Genomic DNA, 22,838 nt, shown 5'->3' with positions numbered 1-22,838 from the left:
TGTAAAGACTAATCTATGTCCTCCTGTTAATGATTGGATAGTCTGTGGGGGATGTCCAGCCCACAATCTGTGAATTCTGTGAACTTGGGATAAATCCTCTCACTGGCCATCCTCCAACAGCTCGTAGAGCTGTTGCATCTGGAATAAAATTAATTGGGGCATTCGGCATGCACATCTTTACTGGTTGTGCTGTAATCACCCTAGTAATAGGTGCTGGTGCAGTTACAATTGAAGCAGCAACACCTGTAGGCATTACCATCTGAACAGTCTCTTCTTGAGCTGGTACGTTGGTTGTGTAACAGGCTGTCTCATAACAAGCTGTGTCAATCAATCAATCAATTAATTCTTTATTTCGATGGTTAAAAATCATCATAAAAAGTACATATTTTAAAACACAGAAACATACATGATTTTTTATCACATCAATATCAAAATTAACCATCTATCACCCTGTTAAAATACAAAAAAAAGAATCAATATATTATTCATGATAGGTTAGTCTCTGGTATTTCTTAGTCTTACTGCCGCTTTTAGAAAACCTATTACTGAACATAAGGTATGCATATCATTTGCTCTCTGTAAAAACAGGAGGGCTATTTTAGCATGCCGAAATTTTCCATTTTTTAAGATTTCAACCAGAAACATACGCCTTGGGTAACAATAAAATGGACATAGTAATACAAAATGAAGGGTGTCCTGCGGAGACATGTTGTCGCAGCCGCAGGCACCCTTCTGCTCAATAGTTGCAGTAAAACCAGACGGATAAGCTAAAATATTTTGCAACAAATTGAGCCTAAAACGGCACATTAAAAACCTATCCTGGTGATTATACATCAGAAATAGGTACGGTTCCATACCCGGTGCCTCTTTAACTAAGGAGTGTGCTACCACTGACCGTTTTAGTGCAAAAGCTTTAGTTTCCCTAAGCCTCTCCAAATTGTCAAGCAACAGTCTTTTGATTTGTAATTTATTGTTCCTTGTGATTAATGCAGGGGTGCTAAAAAGGGTGTGCTGACCTACGGACTCTAAAGTTAGTTTAACATAATTCAGCCAAGGGATTGACATCCCTTTGTCCATTTGTATACAGTCAGAGAGGATTTCTTGGCTTAATACAGCCTCCGGGTTAGCCCAAATACTAAGCCAAGCCAAGACCGGTCTAATCTTGACCTGATCTACAATATACGGAATTCCGAGTTCGGAATGGGCAATTTCAGCTGGTATTGAGTGTGGGATCTTGAGGATTCTACGGATGAATTTGTCTTCCTCTAATTGTAACTGTTTGGCATCCCTAAAGCCCCAAACCTCGGCTCCATATACTGCTTTGGCTGTGCTTATTGAGCGATACAAGCTCATTATTTGCTCTGGGGACCAACGTCCCAGCCTCTGTGCAAAGTTCATAATTGCACCACATGAGGAAGCCAATTTAGTACAGTGTTCCTCTAGTAATTTGTCAAATTGCATCTTGCCATCAAGTAATAGACCTAAATATGGGAAGGTGGTTACAATGCCCATGGTATGAGTCCCGATTTTAAACACCGGTTTTTTGATGGGTTTTTTGCCTGCAATCAGTGCAAAGGACTTGGTCAAATTCACGGACAGATCTAATTTTTCCATGAAGACCACAAATCCATTGATCAGAGATTGGAGACTTCTCGGTGTCCGGGCGAGCAGGACCGCGTCATCTGCGTACAATAGTACCGGTATTTGACGCTTCCGTACCTTGGGGCAGTCCACCGCCCGGGCTATGAGGCATGACTCCAGGTCATTAATGTATAATGAGAAAAGGAAGGGGGCAAGAATGCATCCCTGCCTTACTCCGCTAGAGCATGGAAAGGAGTCAGTTTGCCCTCCCTCCATACTAAAGCGAACCCTGGCTGTGGTGTTCCAGTGTAATTCTCTTAGGATACTTATAAGTCCCTGGTCAATCCCCAAAGTGCTCATCCTTTCCCAAAGTTTACTTCTATTTACATTGTCAAAGGCCGCCGCCAGATCCATAAAACCCATATATATAGTACCATTGCTCGCTCTGGTGTATTTAGCGACCAAAAGGTATAAATTTAAACATTGGTCACTGGTCGACTTTCCTGCTCTAAAACCATACTGGGTATCCACTATTGTATGGTGCTCTTCTGTCCAGATCATTAAGCGGTTTAGGATCACCCGCCCCAGTATTTTGGCAGAAACGTCGATCAGTGATATGGGTCTGTAACACTGAGGATTGTCCCTATTTCCCTTCTTGAAAATAGGTACAATTAAGGCGGTGGACCACGACCTAGGGAGTCCTGTCTTGATAGCTGCATTTAACACCCTCGTTAAAATTGGGGCCCACAAGTCAATATTACTTCTATACAAATCTGGGGGGGTGCCATCAGGCCCGGGGGCTTTATTTGGAGTCAACCCTTTAATTGCCTGGATAATCTCGGAGAGTGTAAAATCCTGCACCCAGCTCCTATTACCATCCCATTCCCCTTTATGTTTAGGATCTTTAGACTGGTTATAAAGGCTCTCGAAGTGGGTCATCCATTGCTGCGGGAGGATATTTGTGCTAATAACTGGGGCATTTTGGTCGTGAAAACAGGGCCTATTTATGATTTTCCAGAATTCAATAAAATCCCTGTTTTCACCGGCCTCTCTTAAGTCAGCCCATAGTTCTGCTTTTAGGGAAGCCTTCCTTTCTTTGATCTTAATGTTATAAATTTTCCTACACTTTACCACTTCCACTGTGTCCCTTGGAATTACTTTAAGGCTTAATTTTAGATTTCTTAACGCTCGTGCACAACTTGCGTCAAACCATCTTGGGTGGGTCCCAGATTTTCTAGGACCTTTCGCCTCCAATAATTTTTCGGCCAATTTAGTTAGTTCGCTGAAGGCAGATACTAAATCAGCTCCTTCTATTTTAAAATCTAGACATTCTTCAACCCACTTTTTCCCCTTTACTATCAGTGCAATATAAAATTCTGAGGCATTGATTTTTGCCCATTTTAAGCGCCTTCCTTGATCTGAAGGCTGTAAGATAATATCTAGCTGTTTATTCATTTCAACATAACCCCTGCAGAGTATTTCTATAAATAAGGGATTGTGATCACTAAAGGGACTCCATTTAGTGCATACCATCCCCACCCATTGTTTGGCAAAGGCAGTTATCAGGATGTAGTCTATAATAGACGAACATCCCCTGCCTTTAAAAGTTGGTACCAAGGTAGCCTTTGGCCCTGGGATTACTACATCCATGGTATGTACTAATGAGTGACTACCTATTAATTTTGTAAGTGATGTACCCTTCGAGCTGTGCTCGAAGTGTGGCCCTTTACTAACTGGACAAAGATCCCAGTCCGTGGTTACTGAGGTTAAATATGGGCATAAATGGCAATTTAAATCTCCCATTAAGAGGACAAATGGATCTACACTGCCTTTCCTTGAATCGGCTTCCTGTTGTAATCTAGTGTCTAGTTCCTCTAGCACGGTTTTAGTGCCGCTTCCTGAGCCTGAGTTATAAATGTTAAATAGTTGTACCTTCATCCCATAGCCATGAAATATTATTGCTTGCAAATTTTTTGAGGTCCAGGATGGCACTATCCATCTCCCCTTTAAATTAATATCAGCATAAATTATTAGGCCTCCTTTAGCTCTGCCTGCCCTACTCTCTTGTGCAGGGACAAAAAATAGCTTGTAACCCTCCAAATGATAGAGGTCGGGCTCAACCGCCCAAGTCTCCTGTAGAGCTACTATATGGGATTCCCTTAATTGATTTCTAAAATCTGCATTAGCTATTTTTCCTGCCAAACCTGCTATATTCCAGGATGTGATTTTCACCTTTCCCCCCTGTTTCCCTATCAAGTTTGAATCACAAATATGGAGAGCGTCTGCCTCTCTCTCTTCAGGCCGGGTATCTTGTATCTCCCCATTCTGATTTTGCTGGGAGCCTTCCTGGGGGTTCGGTGTATATCTTCCTGTAGGAGTTAAGTCAATGTTATCCCTGGTCATTCTAGTTTCTTTCCCCACAGGTTGTATATCTGGGTTGGTTAGTCAGTCGTTTTCGTCCAGGTATTGAAGGGGACTGAATCTGTTTTTCCACTGCAGGCCATCCAGATCCAGTGATGAGAAGTGACTATATTCAGGTTTTCTTTTCCTATAATCGTCTATTCCTCCTTCCCTCCTTCCCTGATTTTGGGCCAAGGGATATGTGTTTCTATTTCTCAGATAGAAATAACCTAATGGCATAGCCTGTACAGTACTAGTTACATTTTTATTAAAGTTACCCAATATATATTCCACTAGACCCGGATTCCTAAAATTTACAATGACACAGTCCCCCTCAATATCCTTCTCTCTGGTCCCCAGCCATGATACTCTCCTCACGTGAATAATTTCTCCCCTTTCCTGCCCCCGGAGCGGTCTGTGTATATTAAGCCAATTAATAATCTTGTTTTTTAAATCTAAGTATGGCTCTTTTTGACCCATCCTCAGTTCAGGCACCCCAGCAAGTACCACAACATAGGGGCTTGTTTGGGGGGGTAAATTTACACGAGGGGGGGGGAGAGTTTCTCCTTTGCTCTCATAGTCTTTTTGTTGTTTATTTACCTGGCTGTGAGAAACGACCTGCCCTAACAACGTCTGCGCCCTACTTTGCGGAACCTGGGGTCTAGCGCTAGGTTCTTTCACATTTTCAATAAAGCCTCTGTTCTGCGAGTGGGCTATAGTTTTAGGCGGCACATGAACCTGGGCAATAGTACATGGCTCATTGCTTGTGCAGTTATTATTCATGGGTAATATCCTTGAGGAGGGGGTTTCAATTGAAGTTGGGTTTCCAATAGAGATGGGATTTACATTTTCCTTCAGTCTCCCTAACTTTTGCAATTCATTAGTGATTTTATCAATTTTGCTAATTAAAGGTTTTATTTGTGAGATAATGAAGGTTTCTAAATGTTTTTGAAGGTCACTTATTACCGGTTGGAGCCATCCTGGCGGGATTAGTGGACCTTGCACATCTACTTCTATAATCTCATCTTCTAGTGTCTTCCCACCCATGTTAATTGATTTTAATTTCCTTGCATGCATATTCTTTGTGCGCCTTTTAGGTGGTCTATGTTTTGGTACAAATAGTCTTTTTGCTGACCTAGCAAGGGGGGGGTCAATCTCTGATACCAGTTGGCCGCATGGCACATTTTCAGATGAAATATCATTGGTATTGTCCTGTGAGCTGTCACAAAGATTTATATCTAACACCTGCGAGAGTGTACTCTGTATTTGTGAGTGGGGGTTGTTTGTAGGGGTCATCGAGAGGCGTCTCTCAGCGCGCTCAATCTCCCCATCCACTGCCCCAATGACCTTACGTAGCATGAGATCTATGGCAGTGGGGGGGGCTAAGTGTCCAACTACATTAGTGATATTCGATCCAGTTTGTTTGGCCACCGATGGGGTACTTGGTTTTCTCTTCGATGATCTTGTTTTAGGTTTGGAAGCCATGGTACCCTATCGGTCACAGTCCCCCTTCTCTCAGTGTATCCCACACAAAATGCGCAAATTACAGTCACAATTTAGTACTTCACTGCCCGAGTGGTCGGGGCACATCAAAAGAATAGATTAAGGTCCCCTGCTTATACTTCAAGGAATCAATGACCAGTATATAAGTGTTAAAAACTTTGTCCACCACTCAGCCTCACCAGTGGATCACGATAGTTTGGAAAACCAATCGGATTACAGTACCTTGATTTTTATGGCAATAGATGTGGCCCAGCCCGGCCTCCTTGTGCCTCTGAGGGCCACAGAGGGCCCGCCCTTTGCCCGGGCTTAGCCCGCGCGCGGTCCCGCGTCGCGGGGGGCTGGATCGATTAAGTAGCGCCTCCGGGCGCGCAAGGTCCGTGGGGTTTCCTTCCGGTTCACGAAAGGTTGCAAGGGGACCTGGGTAGTGAAGTCCCGCCGGACGCTCTCCCCTCACAGCGGTCGCGGTGACAGGCGACGGCGGGGGAGAGAAGCGTGGGATGATAAGGAGCCGTTCCCCTCACGGCGAGTTCAAAAGATGAAGAGCAGAGCGTCCCGCGCTGCAGGAGGCTCTCGGAGCTTTTACGGGCTTCCAACGCCCTCAGGTGATGTCCGGTGCACTCCAGGCGCAAAGCCCCCTGGGAGTTGTGGTCCGGTATCGGCGAGGTTTCAGTGCCGTTCCCCTCACGGCTCAGAGTATGGCGATAGCAGAGTTCAGGCAAGCGTGGGATGATAAGGAGCCGTTCCCCTCACGGCGAGTTTAAAAGATGAAGAGCAGAGCGTCCCGCGCTGCAGGAGGCTCTCGGAGCTTTTACGGGCTTCCAACGCCCTCAGGTGATGTCCGGTGCACTCCAGGCGCAAAGCCCCCTGGGAGTTGTGGTCCGGTATCGGCGAGGTTTCAGTGCCGTTCCCCTCACGGCTCAGAGTATGGCGATAGCAGAGTTCAGGCAAGCGTGGGATGATAAGGAGCCGTTCCCCTCACGGCGAGTTTAAAAGATGAAGAGCAGAGCGTCCCGCGCTGCAGGAGGCTCTCGGAGCTTTTACGGGCTTCCAACGCCCTCAGGTGATGTCCGGTGCACTCCAGGCGCAAAGCCCCCTGGGAGTTGTGGTCCGGTATCGGCGAGGTTTCAGTGCCGTTCCCCTCACGGCTCAGAGTATGGCGATAGCAGAGTTCAGGCAAGCGTGGGATGATAAGGAGCCGTTCCCCTCACGGCGAGTTTAAAAGATGAAGAGCAGAGCAAGCTGTGTCATTACAGGTTGTGCTACAGCAGGCTGAGCTATAGGCAATGGTCTATCAATGTGATATGCATCTGTATCAACAGGGGCTGTAGCCACTGTCACACCACTAGTGGCGATCTTTCAGTATCAGTCACAGGACCACATAATGTGGTGGACGTGTAGGTACTAAATCATACAAAATGTCATCTCCTGAATCATTATCAGATTTTGTTTTCTCTTTAGTCTCTTTTTCTGGTTTGGTTTTGGCCCTTTCGGGTTTCTCAAGTTTTTCTGGTTTCTCACTTGTAAGAGCTGGATATAATCTAATCCCTTTCACTACCACTTTTTTCCACCTTTGCTGTCTTTCATCCCATACAGCGTCTGCAAAATGTTTCACAGCTCACATCGTTTGTTTTTGGTATTTTTCTCTCTGTATATTATGCCATCTTTTCTCAAGCGCTTAAGGGTTCAAATTGTGTATTTCTAGTAGGTGGCTTCTTATCACAAAGCATCTCTCTCAATTTTTCAATAATTCTCAAATTGAAGGTAGCCCATCTTGGAAAGGACGACAGACCCTCTTTCTCAGATATCTTGCACCATTGGTGATGCCATACACACATATGTAACTCTTCCTCAATCATCATTTGGTAAGCAGGCGTACCCTCAGGAAGGGCCTCTTCACCTTCCCGAACAGCAACAGTCACATCACCTCTCATTAAGTCTTTAATAGCTTTGAAAACGTTTGTGATTTCAATTTTAATTCAGCATGGAAAAGCACGAAATATAGTCTACAAAGTTTTGATTCTGTTCCATATACATCAGATTTCAGTTAGCCCTTCTCCCAATCTCACTCAGCACGACTCTATAAGCAAACCAACCAATGTCAGCGCAACTCTTCACACATCTCTACCAATCTCAGCACTGCGTTTCACAGCAATTGACCAATACCAGCACAGCACAATATAACGTAGCACCCTGCTCCTTGCAGCAACTCACCCCTCTTTACAATTTTTCCATACGCTCACAAAGCTTAAATTCTACAATACAATGGGACATAAAATAACAGCTTTTGTCTGTTCTTCTGAAGAAACCAATAAAACAATTTAGCAACCAGAAATGTCAGGTTTTTACACCTTCGGACTTCTCTCAATCAAAAGAGTTTGACCCACACCATCGAAATCTCTACCAGCGAGAATTCACCTAATCACTACAGGGTCACCTTTGCGCATCAGGTTTCACTAACACTGATCAATATTAGTACAATCACAGCAGTCTGTTACAGAACCAATCTCATTGTGCAGTCGATGATGTCTCATACCATGCATTTCAAATCATTAGCAGGCAAAAATACCGAATAAACTGTTTCTTTATTTTTCTATCCCAGGATTTTAGACTTCCTTAGTCCGATAACCTCTTTATCTTCTTCAACAAAGCACATGAATATCAACAAATCACAACCTCATTAATTCAACACATCAATGCTTTTTCAAACACAAATCACATTTACCAACACAAACCGCGATGCATGACCCATCACAATTACCAACACAAACTGTGATGCATGACCCATCACAATTATCAACACAAACTGTGATGCATGACCCTAATAATACTCACACCTCCAATTCAGCACCTGTAGCAGCCTCAGAAAACCACCTTCCGTCAGTCTTCAAACCGGGGCTTTGGGCATATGGGCTTTTATCTACCTTGGGCATATTTCAAATTTTGCAGCTCCTCTTCCTCACCACGTAAACCGTCCTCTGCTACCAGCTTGGGACCTTAATAAATAATTGGTTCACTGGGCCCTGGGCCCTGGGGCTCTGGACCTTGGGCATAGGTAAGAATTAATCAGAAGCTGAACATCAACATTCAAATCATGCATTACGATTAAAAATCAATTATTTGGAGTCAATTATGAGATTTTGGTATGTGTTAAAGGTTATTTTAAAAGTCTTTCAGTAAGTATTTTCTTTATTAGTCATCAATAAATAATCCATTCTATCAGTAATACAATACAGAATAATTGCATAAAGCCTGTTCCATGTAAGCAAATCCCCGTTCTAAGTCTATAAAATGAGAGAAAGGTATCTTTTAGAATCCAAATACTAATAGCACTGCTGTACATAAAGTGCCAGCGCTATCTTCAGAGGGCGTTCCCTCATTTGCATGGGGGTGTGCCCCATGCAATTGAGGGAATCCCTTTGCCTCTGCGCTCGCGCTGTATTACAGATGCGGGCGCAGAGGCACAGCAGCTCCTAGGAGGTGCACTGACAGTGCGCCACCTAAAAGGTGGCACTCTGTCAGTGCGTCCCCTGAGTGCAGCCCTCTGGGAGGGGGAGACACATACCCTTGCAGGGGATCTCTAATCCCCTTTAAAAGTGCAGGCAGGTTGCCGCGCTGCACTGTGAGAGCGGCTGCTTCAAAGCTGCTACGCATTTCAAATAAATACACTGGGGGCAGCACATTCTATGTAATAGGGAGCAATTTCCCTGTTTACACCTGGCGAGCCTGTTTTAAGATACGCCATCTCAAACAGGGAAAGTGCGCCCTATACATAATAGGGCCCCAGACGTTCAGTGGAGTCTCAGGAATATAGCATAGGTTCTATCAAGGGGAAAGAAATGGGTATCAGGTTATAGCTCAGCAAAAAGCTAAGAAAAGTCTATTCAGAATACAGAGCTTCAGAGTGTCTGGGTGGCTGTGTGAAGAAAAAGCTCTACTCTAGTAATGTTGCAGCAGTTCATCTTTTCAGCCAAAAGGAACATGATGTCTTCATGGGAACGGAAATATTTTTACAAATATTAAGTATTACATGTAGCATTACTGCCAACATTGCACAAGTCATGGTTTTGTTCCCACTGGCTTTTCTTCACAATAACAAAACCGTCCACGACTAGGTCTGTCATTCCACAAATGAAATCATCTCATTCTCACGCGTTCTAACTTACGCATCCTATTCATGAAGAAACATTTAAGTATAAGTTCTAACTACATTATTTAATACACTATTGTATTTCATGAGAAATAGCTCTATGGAAAGATTGAACAATATATTTTTCTATTAAATAATGTTGGTTCAGCACAGTTTAACATTAAACATTTCACTACTTCACATTACTAAGAATGTTGAGCTAAGGTCAGTAAAGAAATGACAAAAAAATGCATTCAGAAGCATTTCTAACTTAAATTGCCTTGCTATGGAAGCCTAGTGTTCACATTTGCCTTTACAATGTGACTTCTCGTTTTAGGCCTACACATTAATTGCATTAGTTTGCTTTTATTAAAAATGCTCTAGCAAGAGTATCAGTCTTATAGGCACATATAGCCCCAACGCTTTCTCAAGAGGGCGTTCCCTCATGAGGGAATCCCTTTGCCTCTGCACCAGTGCTGCATTAGAGACACAGGTGCAGAGGCAAAGAAGCTCTCAGTGGGTGCACTGTCAGTGAGTCTCCTGAGAGCAGCCCTCTGGAGTGGGACAAGGAGGTCCTATGGACCCCCCCAGACATCCACTTTAAAAGTGCAGGTGGGTTGCGGCTCTAGCAAGATGGCACTGGCGTAGGACAGGGATCGGATTGCTCCTACCGTAATGCTACCTAGAGGCCAGTAACCGAAGGAAACTAACAGTTTTGCCGGAATATGTTATCTGGACCGTACCTGTTTCTGCAGATTAGGCATTGGTCACCTGGAACCATTCTGCAGACGAAACAGGGAAGGCGGATGCTGGCTGGCTGCTCTTCTAATTTTGCGTGGCTCCTGACGCTGTTCCAACAGCTCCGATGCTCCCTGCTACATTGCTGCAGTGGAGTCAGCGGCGCGTTCAAAGACATCAAGATGCCTGGCCTTGGATCAGGGAAAACCAGCCCGAATACAGGAATGCCGATGGGGCTTCCTTCCTCCTAGGACGCTGGTAACGGGGTTGGGGGAATCAAGAAGGGGCTGTGGATAGAAAGGGGTTTGAAGAGAGGCACCCGGACCCATCCAGGGAAGACTGGGACATATGGGGGAACATGAACAATCCCTAAATACTACCCTGTTTTCTAGTAGCAGCAAGGCAGTGGACCAGAAGCTAAACAAGGGGCAAGGGGTCGTTCTAACCAGCAGGCCGAGCGAGAAAGGAGTGGAGGGGAAGGCATACACCCCCTCCCCAGAGGATCAAATGGTCGTGGGGTCTGTGAGTAATCTCAGTTCTGTGCAGGGTGAGACATTAAACCCTACTATCGGTTCCCAAGCTAACCCCATAACTAGTGCAGGGGGACCGGTAGAGGTAGCTCCTATTATGGTGACCCCCAGAGGATACTAGAGGAGATGGCCCAGAAAAAGTGATGGATAATGGGGGCCAGGATCAAGATAGAAGCAAGCAGACGCAAGCAAGTGGGAGGCATAAGGAAGTGCGATGCCTGACCCAATCTGCGAATACTGGCAAGCTAAAGGCTCACATTGGAAATAGTACCGGGTTTGCCTCGGAGCTAGTGCAAGATCCGGGGAGGGTGGCAAATGAGCTACCTCCATTTATGGCTTAAACTCCCGATGTCGGAGACAAGTTTTATTCATTGACAGATGGGTCAGACCTTTCGAATATTGGAGAATCATGATCCTCCTTAGCCGATGATCCAGCTTCAGAATCTTCTTCCAGTGATGCCCTAGAACAGGCTGCTTACGCAACCCAACATAAGCGGTTGGGGAGAGGATCTCGGGGAAAGAAGCGGGGGGACAAGAAAGGGTGAGCAAGTGGAGAAGTCTATAAAGGCAGTAGTGGGGCCGGCTCCCTTGGTAATCTTCAATGGGACTACTCTGCTTCCCAGCTGGCGTTTTCTGGGGGGGGGGGGGACCTGAAAGATCTGTCAAAGAGGTTATTATGGGAACATCTGATATACAACCGCAATGCCCCTTGGTAAAGGGATCTCTGGCAACAATCCTTCAAACCTAAGACAAGTTTAAGATGAAGCGAGGAGCTCGAGTCGCCGGGCGAGGCTTGCTACTAAGAAACTGCATGAGACTGTTAAAAAAATCAATAAAACCTGCTCTGATATTGCCGGCAGATTGTCCATGGTGGAGGAATGGACTGAGCATCTGGAATCCGATGTTAAGATTCGAAAAATGCAAGAAGCTTCACAGGCAGCAACGATGGTCAATGTCTTATGGAAACTTGAAGAGTACGAGAATAGGCAGAGACGTAACAACTTCAGGATCTTTGGGATCCCGGAGGGGGTGGAAGGCCCTGATGTACGTGCCTATATTATATCTCTCTTCAAGGGTGCCTTCCCTGAGAAAACCCACTGGGACTGGAGCTCAGAGATTCAACATGCCCACAGGTTCCCTCTAATGATGAAGAAGCCTCGATCCAATGATACCGAAGGACCTAGGGCGATCTAGGTATATTCTGGGAACTTTCTCTTGTGGTAAGAAATTTATGATCAAGCTCGTCCCAACGCAAGGAAGGTGTTCGGAAATGTTTCGTTCTTCGCAAGACCAGACTTTGCCTATGCCACAGTGGAGAGGCAGTGGCGGATGCGACAACTGTTCAACCCTTCCCAGCAGCGCAAAGCAGAAATTTTTCTCATAAATCCTGCCTGTTTAAAAGTAACTTACAAAGGACAAACACGAAGTGTCACTTCAGAAATTAGAGCGCAGGAATATCTCAAAGAAATAGGTGGAGGAAATGTAAACAGCTAGGGATCTCTGCTCCATGTTTGCGGATTAATGATTGGTGGTACTACTTACTAGATAACAAACACATTGGGGTTCTAAGGATAATTTAGTCCTCATTGAATCTGGTTAGAGGGGATGCTTAGTTTAAGGGGGGCTTTTTCTGTTTGGTGTTGTTCTTTCCTATTTTTTGCTTTTTGTATTATTTATGGGGGGGCATGGGTCAGGAGCGATCGGAGAGGCATTCTTGCATAGGCGCTACCATTCAGGCTCTTGGCCTGATTGCTTATTTGGTGGGGGGGAGGAGGGAGGGACTTCCAGGAGAGTGTGTTCAGGGGGAATGGGAAGGGTGCTACACAGGAGGAGATATGGGCACAAGGAAATACAGGAAGAGATCGCGTTGCCTTGGATAGGAAGACATTTTTCCTGGGTGGCTATGGGCAAGGTGTTAAGTGCGAGATGGGTAAGAGGGATGTAGGAGATTGGGCCAATGTCTAAACTAAGAATCACCATGGTGAACATATGTGGCCTCAATGATAGGAAAAAGAGGGCCAGTGTAACTTTGAGGTTGCAAGTCCTAGAGGCACATATGGTATGCCTTCAAGAGCCCCACATTGAGGGAACGCAGCTGTCTTTTTTTGGACACTTTAGGATTTAAACAAATTACGTGTACACGTCAAAATACAGACTTGTGGGGTGGCAGTTTTGGCTAAAAGGGATCTGGTTCAGTTTTTTTCACGTATTCACACTGGGAGATGGGTAATTTTGGAATTTCGGTTTAATGTGTGTACTTTTACATTATGTTCTTTATACGGGCCAATTCTAGATGATGCTGGGCTATATGACTGGTTGAATAATGAGCTTGTGTCTTGGCCAACTCCCATTATTTGATGTAAAGACTTAAACATCAGTTTGGCCAATAGCTGGTCGTGCGAGGAACAATACAAGTACTACGGCAGGAAATCCAGGGTATTCCGATCTCTTAAAAGTATGTGTACAGATCATACGCTGATGGATGTTTGGCAGAGCAGGAAGCCAACCGAGCATGGCTTCACTTTTTTCTCTTCACCCCATCAATCACATGACCATCTTGATTTTTGTTTTGTCTCACAAGCTATAATTCAAGACTGTGATATCAAAGTTTTCCCTCAGGTCATATCTGACCACAACCCTCTAGTTTTGGTAATTAAGGAGGGCGTGTCCCCTAGAAGAGTCAGCCAAAGGAGCTTTGAGCGGGCATTACTGTTAAATGAAGAATACGTAACCCATATGAAAACCTGGTTTGCAATGTTCCTTAGTGAGAATCTTGGTAGCACTTCCCTAGAAATAGTTTGGGACACGTTAAAAGCTGGGATTCGTGGGAAAACTCTCCAGTTCTCGCTGACTAGGGTAAGGAAGGAGAAGCAAAAGATGCGAGAATTATATGCCCTATTAGCTCGGGAAGAAGAGAAATGAATAACCGCTAGACAACAGGGGGGCGACTGTCAGGAAGAGCAGATAGGAGTCATGATGGTTAAAATAACCATAAATGATAATGCGATAAAGAAAATAGCAGCAAAATTCTTAGTTTGCAGCGAGCTAGCTTATGAATATGGAGAACAAGGGGGGCACACGTTAGCTATAAGGACAAGGCAAAAGAATGGCCAGAATGAAGTTAGGGAGATCAGGGACCCCGATCTGGGTATTATTTCTGATCCAGTGGGGATAAGATCTGCATTTAAAAGATTCTACCAGAAACTGTATCTTGAAACTGGTAAGTAGGGATCAGGAAGATATTTCTAATTATTTAGATCTAAGTGAAATATTGAAAATCGATGAAGATGATCAGGCAGGATTGGAAGGGATCTCCTTGTGGGAGGAGATTCTTACTGCTATCTCATCATTGACGACCGGGAAAGCCGCTGGTGAAGATGACATTCCAACGGAGGTCTATAGAACATTTGCATCGGCGCTCAGGGCCTGTCTTATGAGACTGTTTAAACATATTTTTGAAGGTAATAAACCCCCTCCTTCTTGATCTCAAGCGAAGATAGGAGTTATCCCCCAAAAAGCAAGTCTGTCAGGGAGCTCGGTTCATATAGGCCGATTACGCTTATTAACGGGGACACTAAAATATATTCCAAAATCTTAGCCTTTCGCTTGTCCCCCATCATTAGTAAAGTAGTAAGCGGACAGCAACATGGATTTATACCCAATAAGAGTACTACAGACCACATTCGATGGGTAATAACGTTGTTCGCCGCCACCCAGGTAACAGGAGACCCTATGGCCTTAATTTTGCTAGATGCACAAATAAATATAGGGCCCGAATTCAGGCAAGCGCTCAAGGCGCTTTATCATAAACCTGAGGCCAGGGTGTTTGTGGCTAGGGAACTCTCAGTGTCATTTTCAATTCTAAGAGTGATGAGGTAGGGTTGCCCCGGTTCTGCATTGCTGTTTTCCCTTTATGTTGACCCGTTTATTCGCAGACTAGAAGCTAATGTAAAGATTTGTCCGATGACATATAAAGGGTGGTATATTAAAATGCATGCATACACAGGTGACATCGCTGTAGTGATGCCTGGAGCCTGGTACAGTGTGGGCATATTCCAAACCTAGGCGTGCCATTACATTTTTGACGCTCCCTAAAGATCGGGGAGGGTGAGGGCTCCCTAACTTCAAGCTGTATTACTGGGCTACAGTGCTACAGAATCTTGGCCCTCTATTACAAAAGAAAACCCCCAGCAGGTATAGTTTTTTTCCCCTCTCCATTTGAGTCATCGATAGGTGAAGGGCTGTGGGGGAATTTATGGAGACAAATCGAACTAAGTTACCTCAAGCGCGTTTGTTTTAAGACCTTGCGGAACCCATTTGAAATCTGGTACAGAGTCCGCAAGTTAATGGGTCTAGGCCGACTTAATTTCTACACTCCTTTTTCAGACCAATATATTTCACGGTGGGTTAACACTGGCTTAAATAAAGTGGACCTGTTTTTCTCCAGTAGAGGGATTACATCATTTCAAGAAATTAGAGAAGAATTTGGTCTCAATCATTAGGATTTTTTTTTATTTCTACAAGTAAGGGATTTTTTTGTTCCGTAAGACTGAAGGGGCAGTAACATTTCTGCAGTGTAACTTGGTGGATGCCTTGATAGCTGAACATAAACCCTCAATAGGGTTTATCTATTCCTTCCTCAATAAATACATGAGGGAAGATATGGACAAGCATTTGCAGAGATGGCAAGAACAGCTGACCATCTCTGATGCCTGCTTCCGGGAATCCTTTACTCTTGCTAAGACGTCATTATATTATCTAAATTACATGTTGAATATTACAAAACATGTTTTAATTTATACTATACCCCTAGTAGGATCATCAAATAGGGGGATGGTAAAGGCACTCGATGCCCTAGATGTCAACTGAGGGGTGCTGCTATTGTGCATATCTTTGCTACTTGTCCATCCTTATCCAATATTAAGTCTCAGATAACTGAATTCTTATTAAATAATCTGAAGATTCGAGAACAGCTATTCCCTGCAGTGATTCTCCTGGGACTGTCTGAACATGAGAGACCAGCAAGATGCAGAGAGCTGATCTTTAGTGTTATGACTGTTTTGCGTCTATGTATTGCTTCAGCCTGGCTAGATAGTAATCCACCAGTGTTCCAGCAGTGGCTAGCCAGGGTACTGGCTGTTTGTAACTTAGAGAAGGCAATTTTCCTAAGGAAGGGGATTCGTAATAAAAGGAAAGGATTGAGGAGGTGGGGTCCGTTATTAGATTGGATGGAGGTCAGGCGCGGTTGAGGTTAGGCACGATGCACCTTAAGATATAATGCACCTTGTCACTTTGATTGTCTCTAGTGCATTAACATATGTTTTCTTTGTTTCTTCTCTTTTTATCCTTTTTTGGTATTAATTGTATGAATCTGATTGATTTCGCTCTGATTACGGCACGGCAACGGTGATTAAAGCTTTTGCTTTCTTTTGTGTATCCAATGGTATAGTGAGGGTGGGTGCGAGGGCGGAGAGGGTGTGTTTTTTTGGGGGGGTGTAAAAATTGTCTTATTGTGTGTTTTGTCATGTATTAAGAATTGGTCAATGACAATAATTTTTTTTTTTTTTTTTAAGTGCAGGTGGGTTGCCGTCTGCACAGTGAAACACAGAGCGGCTGCTTCAAAGCTGCTCTATACTTCAATTGAATGCACTGCCCCCAGGGCAGCACAAGTTCACGGCTGCCCTGCGGGCAGCATATTCTATGTAATGGGGTGCACTTTCCCTGTTTGCTCACGGCGCACCGGTTTTAAAGTGCATAAGGGCGCAAACATGAAAAGTGCGCCCTATACATAATAGTGCCCATGAACTCTTTTTTGCAAGTATTGTTAGTTGTCTGTAACGAGGAAGCAATTGACAATTTCAAAGTTAGGTGTACGAGATTCAGTTGGGGCTCAATGGCCGAGAATGGAGCCTGAATAGCTATCTGACTTTAGCAGCGGCGGCTGGCAATATAAAACTACGGGGGCACCATGCGCCCAACTCACCTCCATGTTCAGCCTGGGTGTAGCACTCCTGGCGATGTGACATCCACGAGCAGGAAAGGGAAGGTCTTGCCTTCCTGCCCAGTGGAACGCGACTCCTGATCAATCCTGGAGTTGCTCTCAGCATGAGAGCAGCTCCAGGATTGGTGGTAGCAGGCTAACCCAGCGCTTCTTTTGAGGTTGGGGCCCTGTGCCAGCAATACCTAGGCTGTTTCACAGCCGGGGGATTTGCTGGGTGTACAGTGCGCATGTTGGGCTGGCCGTAGGTAGCCAGACGGCCAACCCGACATTTGCACTGTAAGTGGCAGCAGTAATCCTGCAATAGCAGGATTCAGCCCCGCCCCCGCCTCACGCTCAGGCTGTACACAGCGCGAGCTGGTGGCAGAATAATTATTAGTGTTTGCCTGCAGCGCTCAAAGGAGGTGGGGCAACACTCCTCCACCATTTAGGAGGAGCCGCCCCTGGACTTTAGTGAGCTTGTGATATTAGAAAACGTGTGGCTTGTAGGTTGAAAGAAGTGAAACGTTTTCATTGTTGGTAGATTTTTGTACTGAGTGAGATATGTGACGAAGGGCAGTAGTTTTGATTCATTTTTGGCGCGGAGGATGGTTTTAAAATGTGAAAAAGCTTCGGCAATGGTGAAATTCAGTTTTTTATGTTTTGGAAGCTGATCTGAGATTAGCATAATATGCTGGAGATGTTGGTCTGTGCCGTATTTTTACAGCATTCAGTTCCTGGGTGCACCAAGGTACAGAAAATGTAGGTGTGATTTTTGAAAAGGTAAACATTAGGCAAGGCCTGGAGAATGGAATTGATGATGAGTCGCCGTCTGTAGAAGTGAGTGGAAGAAAGGATGAGAGTAAAGATGAGGTGAAATTAACATAGAGAACAGGTACACCTAACTTGTCCTAGGGAGGGTGCGCGCTAAATGTATGTCAGTCTTTGCTTTGTCATGATATATTGTATTTGTTTACATGTAAACTGCTAAATCTCCTCTGAAGCAACCATGGGGTTTGTGAGTTTCCAGAGAATGGGTCTGTTTTAGGGTTTTGTGATAATAGTTGTTCCTCCAATTTATAACGAAAGTGGTAAATCGTCAGCCGGGCAATTCTCTTCTGATACACAATACTCTGTCAGATTTACCCCTGCGACACTACCCCAGTGGCTTATCTATCCACAGGTGTATCCTCAACTGGAGAATGCCAATGGAGGATATACAACTTTCTTTACAAATCAATGGAGGATATACAACTTTCTTTACAAATCAGAAGATTTTTGGATAATAACCAGCTTTGAATCAGGCCCATGAATACAGTGCTGTTAGGCGAACAGGTGGGTTGTAAGATGTTTTCTGATAGCTGATAGTTTAATTATTTAAAGAGATCTTTGGAATGCCTGGTCTAGGTGTACTTCAACATATTCTTGAGTAGGGAGGATAAAGTTACACAGCTTATTGTTTTCCACTGACCATTCTTTACTATTCAAACTCCAAATGCTCTCTGCAGATTTGGTAAAATGGCAGATTAGGTTCACACAAGGAATAACCCATGTTGTTTTTGATGAAGATTCGCACATATCACAGTGATGATAAGAAAAAACAAAAACATTGAAAACAATATTTAAAAGTTCAGCCCAACAAGTTAGCACAAATGGACAACTTTGCTTATGTGTACATGTGTAAGAATTCGATGTCACAAATCCTGTAACTTGTAGAACATGCAGCTAGACTAGTCCTCAGAAATGAATTCATTGCTATAGAGCTTGACGACGACGTATGTTCCGCCTTCACCTCTTCCTATCATAACCTCGTCAACACCTGCAACAGCCGGAGGGCTTGGTGCCACCTGAACCTCCCTGCAGGACCGTCTGCCCATCGTCTGTTTACACACAACTAAATGGTTTCAGCAGAGTCTCAAGGCACCGTTCTTATCACCAGGCGATAAATTCCACATGCCTGGAGTACTTTTGAATCTTTGTCACCCTGTGCCGAGTGAATACCTAAACCACCTCCAAAGTGCATCCGTCCTTATATGACTCAACTTCAAGACACAGAACAAATGTCTCGTGGGCCCATGAGGTGTGCCAAGATAGACTGGTGATGCCAGGTTGCCAAAGTGCATCCGTCCTTATATGACTCAACTTCAAGACACAGAACAACTGTCTCGTGGGCCCATGAGGTGTGCCAAGATAGACTGGTGATGCCAGGTTGCCAAAGTGCATCCGTCCTTATATGACTCAACTTCAAGACACAGAACAACTGTCTCGTGGGCCCATGAGGTGTGCCAAAATAGACTGGTGATGCCAGGTTGCCAATGTGCATCCGTCCTTATATGACTCAACTTCAAGACACAGAACAACTGTCTCGTGGGCCCATGAGGTGTGCCAAGATAGACTGGTGATGCCAGGTTGCCAATGTGCATCCGTCCTTATATGACTCAACTTCAAGACACAGAACAAATGTCTCGTGGGCCCATGAGGTGTGCCAAGATAGACTGGTGATGCCAGGCTGCTCTGGCTTACGCCTCCAGAGCGTAGAGTGTGTGGCACTTGTGTGCTGATACTGAGGTACCTATTCACAAAGAACTCTGTCACAAGCCAATGACGACACGTCCATTCTCCCACCTCCGCGCGCTCGGTACCCTCGAGAAGCAGCCCCGCACTCATGCCTGGAGCATGAAGCTGAAACATGGTAAGGTGAAGGAGACGCATGTGCAGGGAGAAGGAGAGCCTGCACCACTCAGTATTCAGGGGCATGTTCACAAGCTTCGAACCATTTTTGTTGTAGGTATATTCTGTAGACTACAGGTAGATATATCGATACATATGCTTGACTATGTTATAATCCCTGGGATGGAGCTGGTTACATCCATTTTCAGCTAGCAAAACGTGGCAGGACGTGTTGATGTTGCAATGCTGCAGGGACAACTGTGTGACTACGGAATTGTGAATTGTAAGGGGGCTGGGTCACCAAAAAAGATGTCGTCATTATATTGCCTGTCAACAATGCTGAACAAGTATCATGCAGGAGTCGACATGAATCAAGCTCACACTAGCTGCAAAACCTCTGGCTGGTGGCTACGAAAACCTGTGGCGTGCCACTGGGCAGGTGGCTACGAAAGCCTGTGGCGTGCCACTGAGCTGGTGGTTACAGTCCAAAGGAAAATCGCTTAATGAATATCCCGTACATATGGTATAAAAAGGATCTAGTGGTGTTTGGCCAGAGTAGAGCACACGGAGTTAATGATGTCTCACCAGAAATCTTTCAAAGATAAGCTGCAAACAGTAATAATCGGTGTGTGGTGTAATCCATGGAGAACTAGGAGGTGACACTGTAATTTAAAATCATCTTTAATGGCCAAGTTGGATTTTAGGTCACACAGTCAGCCAATGAGAAAAAGGGGTCTAGGTGTAGGCAGGATGAGCCATCCTGCCTGGATTACTGAGGGCAGAGCTGTTCCCTGCCCCACTTACATTTCAAGCACTGCCTCCAGCACACACTCAAAGGAACCTGAAATGAGTCCCTTTTCACCCCAGACTTCTTGGAACCTTGATAGGGGAAGGAAAAAACCTTTCGGAACTAGATGTGGAGGCAGCCTAGAAGAATTTTCCCACTTCAAAGGCTGGCGCCAGGTATAACATGGTACCCTTAGATCAACTCTTCACTATACTCCTGGATCTGTGAACATTATAGAGGAAGATCCGCCTTGTTCCCCAGCCTTGCCACCAGAGGACTGCCTTGTTCCTGAGAGGACTGACCTGTTGTTTGAGGATTTCCTTTTTCCCCAGAGGGCTGCCCTGCTGCTTGATGTATGCACAAAAGTTCAGGCTGACCGCAATACAACATGGGTCGGATGAAGGGACCAGCTATGGCCCGCTACAAATTACCTTGGTTGCATCGAAGATCTTGTCAATGGAGGGGCTGCGGAGCACAGAAGGCGATGTGTCAATGTTCATCCACGTAAACTGGTGGCACAACAGCAATGATACGTTGGCTCCAATGTTATGCGGCATCTCAACTTCGATGTCGATGCTATTGTCGAGGGAGATGCGAGTTCTTTGCCTGAAGGGCGTCTCGCAGTGATTCCAAAGGTGAAGCAGAAGCTCAGATCTATGCAGATCCGGCAATGCATCAGTTCTGATCCTCGCAACAGGGGCGATGCGGCGGTTCCGGTTTGCAGAGTGCTGAAGATGTGTTGGTGTTCACCATGCAAAGGAGGTAATGTGCCAGTTCAGTCTCCGCAGTGGTGGTGGGTTGAACAGACACATTTGGCCCACTTCCAAGGTTCAAGGACTGGGGTGGCACCAGTTGGCAGGGCAGACTCACAGACGGCAAAGTCCAGGTGCTGTAGCGCATGAGTTGGAAGTCCTTTATGTCCCTGAGACGTCAATCAGGAGGCAAGCCTGCAAGCCCTTGGAGTTACACTCTGGGTTCTGGGATCAAGTGATGCGGACCCAGTCCTTCTCACCCAGGCAAGGAGGCAGCAGGTCAGCACAGTTGAACAGTAGTCCAAATTTGTGGCACTCCTTGGAACAGCCCAGCAAGCCTTCTTCCTGGCAGAGTATCCACAGGTCCAGAAGAGTACTGAAGTGCTGTTGTCTGAGATCCAATACTTATACCAAGTTGTGCCTTTGACTGGGGGAGATTTCAAAGAGAAGCATTTGTGGTGCAAACAGTCCCTTCCCTTCCTGCCCTGGCTCCAGACTCACTACAGGGGGTATGCAGCACTTTGTGTAGGGACAGGACACAGAACACAGACTATACAAGTGTAAGTGTGAGGCTGTGTCCAACTCCTCCCTCACCTCCCATCCTGTCCAGGATGACCCATCAGGATGTGGATGGCTCATCAAGTCACACATAAACTCCCTTTGTGTGGCTGTCTAGAGGGAATGCACAATGCACAGCAGTCACCCCACTCCGCCCCCAATACATGTATTCAGAGACAGGCAGCAGGCACCAAATGGCTAAGGTAAGAAAATGCCAACTTTCTAAAAATGTATATATATGAACAACAATGGTTCCAGGAAAAGTTACAATTTTACATTCAAAAGAATCAATGCAAAAATTGCAAAAAATGTATATGTGTTGCCCACACAAGAATTCAGGATCTGAAATTATTATTATAAATAAGTTTTACAGAAAACACAGTATAATACATGAATACTTCTTGCTCAACATGTTCCACAAACAAAAAATCCCCCCAGGGATTTTGTGCATCTGTAAGCAAGCTCACAAGGCTCAAACCACCTATCAATATCATTTCCCACAGCAAAGTCAGGCACCAGACCTTTAGGAATGAATGGCGAGTGATACAAACCCCACAAAGCCTTGCTGCACAGTTTTATGTGAACCGACACCCGTTGTCGCAAATCCTCACAAAGCATTGTCATGAAGAGTTTACACCAAGGACATAAGGTAAAATTCTCAGTGGGAGCAAATTTGGTCCTGTGCCCAGCCTGTGCTACATTGTGATCTGCCTGAACGTTTTCTAAATTGGTTTGGGATTTTTCTTGTGTTGTGTTTTCACTTTATTACTGATTGTGTGCTGCATAAATACTTTGTACTTTACCGCTACATTATGCCTTACTGCTTTTATGTCAAGCTAACAGAGGGTTCAGAACAGGTTAATTTAGTGACTTTTGTGGTGCACCCTGACAAGGATTGTGATTTTTGCCTTAGTAGGGCTTCCACCTCCCTCAAGAAACTTAGAGCTACTCTTCACTACACTCCGGGATTTGTGAACATTATAGAAGAAGATATGCGTTGTTCCCCATAGGCCAGTCCTGCTGCGAGATTACTGACTTGTTCCCCAGCAGACAGGCCTGCTGCTTGCGGCTTGCCTTGTTGCCCTGCTGCTCCCAGAGGACTGTCCTGCTGCCGTTGGTGGAAGGTGACATTTCAAAGTGGTGGGGCATAAAAGTTAGGGATGAACTTTAGGTGGTAAGTGAGCCCGGCCAACATAAGGGTGTATGGCCCATGCAT

This window comes from Triturus cristatus, chromosome 3_1 (assembly GCF_964204655.1).
Source record: "Triturus cristatus chromosome 3_1, aTriCri1.1, whole genome shotgun sequence".
Lineage (NCBI taxonomy): Eukaryota > Metazoa > Chordata > Amphibia > Caudata > Salamandridae > Triturus > Triturus cristatus.
The sequence above is the reverse complement of the archived record's forward strand: the minus strand, read 5'-3'. Positions refer to the sequence as shown.